The sequence below is a fragment of the Leptonotus elevatus genome, chromosome 22, assembly GCF_054856555.1.
Source record: "Leptonotus elevatus isolate MCC_2025b chromosome 22, RoL_Lele_1.0, whole genome shotgun sequence".
Lineage (NCBI taxonomy): Eukaryota > Metazoa > Chordata > Actinopteri > Syngnathiformes > Syngnathidae > Leptonotus > Leptonotus elevatus.
Window position 1 is genome coordinate 1,564,653 of NC_141260.1, and position 3,503 is coordinate 1,568,155.

General features: G+C 43.0%; 1 long non-coding RNA gene across 1 annotated transcript; it reads left to right on the forward strand.

Moving 5' to 3' along the window:
• The first annotated feature begins 718 nt into the window (after positions 1-718).
• LOC147155400 (uncharacterized) lies at positions 719-1,420 on the forward strand. Its single transcript, XR_015092263.1, has 4 exons — positions 719-774; positions 871-990; positions 1,171-1,233; positions 1,351-1,420. It is a non-coding gene; the product is annotated as an uncharacterized LOC147155400 (long non-coding RNA).
• Positions 1,421-3,503: the final 2,083 nt, after the last annotated feature.

Here is a 3,503-nt window from a genome sequence, read left to right on the forward strand (position 1 = left end):
TCTGAACGTCGAGCTGGCCCAGCAGGACCTTCTTCGCCAGGAGTACAACCGGGTGGCAGCACTTATGGGTACGTTCCATGTTGAAAATTGTTTTCACACACAAAGTTCTACTTTTCTTTAAGTCACCTCCTGATCTGATTTCATTGGTGTCTCAGCAGGGGGGGGGGTGTGGGGGACTCTTGAGCTAATAATGTTTTTTCCTTTGATACTGTAGGTATTCGCTACCTATCTGTTGCTGGCCACTTCCCGCTGTCACATCTTCACTTGTGGTGTAGAGACGGGGTAAGTACATTAGTTGCTGCAAAAAACAAACAAACATTTTATTAGTGCTCCTCCTATCAAAAGTATGTTTGTAGATGTATAATATTTTTTCTGATCATGTCTGGAAGGTACACCTCAGTGACAGCGATGGGATGTCGGTGCTTGCGCGGTTGCTGTGGGCTGCCGTCAACCTGCGGATGGAGAGGACTGCACCACCTGCACCGGCTGCTCCTCAGCGTTCGCCACCAGCTCGAGTGTTCAGACCAAAAGTGGTTGTTAAGGGTGAGGTCACTGCGCCTCAGCCTTCCAACCCTTTTGACTGGACACTCGTCGGGAAGGCCAAGGAGGTAAACGCAAGCCTAACATGTTTTTGAGAACCTCCTAACATGTTTTTGAAAACCTTACATTTAATGAATGTGTGTGTTGCAATAATGTCACTAGTCATTTCAGAGCAGCTCGGTTGTGGACTCTGAGGTCACCTGTGGGCCCACTGGGTGGATGGGCACTCTCCAGGTTTGTGATGGTGATCATGGATTCATTCAGCCTTTTACCATGGCACATGTTAAATTTCAATTTCTCTATTTCTTTGTTTGTTTTGTTATTTTACAGTGCAACGTCCCATTGAACCCTCTCTGGTTCAGCCCACCCATGTTGGAGGCGATGGACAAGCTGTCTCCAGCTCATCTTTCCAGCCCTGAGGACTGCCCAGTGGTTCCAAAGGACAAGAAGGTATTTCAGTTTTCCTTTTTTGTTTGCCCGTTATGTTTACATATCTATCTTTATGACAAAAAAAAAGTATAGGTAATTGTCCATTCTTGTAGTAACAATGCTTCGCAGTAAAAGCAAAAAAAAAAAAATATATATATATACATATATATTTATTTATTTGTTTTTGCTCTTTCTTGTTAGGCATCCACCGCAGGGCACAGACGACAGCGGCCAGCCCATAAGAGCACACGGAGAGAGCACCAGGTTTGCATTGCATTCTTATCAGCCCTGAGAAGTCTTACTTAAAATCACAAACAGAAATTAGTGACTCTTCACACAAGTGCTGTGTGTTAAAGAATTATTGTTTGCTTGTCGTTTCAGCCAGAGGAAAGGCCAGCCCCTGCAGAGGTCACTTCCAGACCATCATCTCCCTGTCGTCCTGGGACTGAGGTAATTTTTTTATACTCACAACATTAACCATGAACATATGAAATGTTTAAAATTATATTAGTTAGAATTTAAGATAATTAAAATGGTTTCAATCATTTCAGGATCCTGCTGTGGGACTTCCTCAACGCACGCTATCCGTGAGGGCCACACATTCACAGATGGATGAAAGGTACTCAAGTTTTTCTCGCAACCACCAGTGTACTTGTATGGCTCTCACTTTCTTGGCCTTCCATGCTGAGGGGTTGCAGTTTAATTCGCTTGAACTTGACAGAGTGCTTGAACACGGGGACTCTCTTTACGTGGGTGCTAAACAGCAATTGATTTTGGACCATAACTTTGGGAATGATCACTTGACTGTCGAGGAGATGCCAAAACAAGTCATGACGGACACCAATGTCTATAATGTACAGATGCATGAGCTCAGCGTTGGTTATGTCATAGATGACGGTCATTCCCAAAGAGACTTGGGATTGTCTCTTAGAGCTCAGCTTGAGTGCTTGTCACAAAATGTCACTCATGCTTTCTTGATTGTGAATCCAGAGTGTTTTGCAGTATTCCGTGACAGATCAGGATACTTTGGGTTATTTGATTCACATTCCAGATCTGAAGTGGGCTTGCCACACCCAAACGGAACTGCAATTATGTTGACTTTTTCTCACTTGTGTGGCTTGGTTGAGCATTTGCGTCAGCTTTTTGAAGGAAATAGCCGGTTTGCAACATATGAGTTTGTGCCAGTCTCTTTTCATATTGACGGCAGTTCCATTAACACGCATCGGGATTCTACTACAACCATATCAAAGGCAAAGGAAGAGCTACTAATTGAATTAGGTGATTTCCCAACTAAAGCGATACAAATAGTGGTCGGTATTGTACCAAATCAAGAGCTACATAGTGCGGTACATGTTGTACCAAATAGCCACGCAAGTCAAATTAATTACAGTCAAAATATTCCGGAACCTCAGCAAGGACTCAAACTGCTGCATGTTAATATAGATGTTTCCAAATTGAGTAAAAGTCAGCGTGCAAAACATTTATATAGGAAACGTCAACACATTCGTAAGTGCCAACGACAACTGTCATCTAATTCTAAATATCACAGTGATCTGTGCTTTAAGGAAAAAAAGAAGCTCTATCAGAAGAATAGATACAACAGTGATTCTGCTTTTAAGGCAAAACGGCAGCAATATCTGATTGATAAATACCAACACGATCTTGCTTTTCAGCAAAAGCGGAAGATATTGATGAAAAGGTACATAAGAGAAAAATACAGAAATGACCTTTCTTTTAAAAGTAAACAAAAACATTACTTGCGAGAGAGGTACAGGGAAGACCTTTCTTTTCAAAGTAAACAAAAACAATACTTGCGAGAGAGGTACAGAAATGACCTTTCTTTTCAAAGTAAACAAAAACGATACTTGCGAGAGAGGTACGAAAAAGACCTCTCTTTTCATGGTAAACGAAAACATAACTTGCGAGAGAGGTACAGAAAGGATATATATTTTCAAAGTAAAAAGAGAAATTACGTGCGAGAGAGGTACCAAAAAGATTCGGCTTTCAGGCTTTCTCATATTAGGCGCTGTTTACAAAACAAAAAGGGCAGGCGTGATTCAAACGCGCTGCAACGTATTCGCCACAAGTTAAATTGTTCTGTGAAAATCAAAAATAAATATAGTCGCGTCATTCCCCAGTGTCAGGAAATTGAGCAGGATCAGGCAAATGGTGTAGTAGACGTCTCTGTGGAATTGAAGCAGGCACTCGTAGATCCAGAAATGGAAGCCACCATCGCTTCTTTCCGGGACAGGGTTCGGCATGGGCCGACGTATATCTGCACAGTGTGCCACCGTGCGCTTTTCCCCAATCAAGTAAAGCGTTGCAAACGAGCCAGATACACCAAAAATGTTGATGTGGCGCTTGCGTGCTTGACAGGCCAGTTTGTTCACACTTGTAGTTTCCCCGCCCCATGTACCGTTCCTCAAGAACGGGTGCAGGAGTGGATTTGTCATACCTGTGACAACCATCTGTTCAGAGGTGGCATGCCACCCCAGGCGGTGGCAAATAACTTGGCACTGGCGCCCATTCCCGAA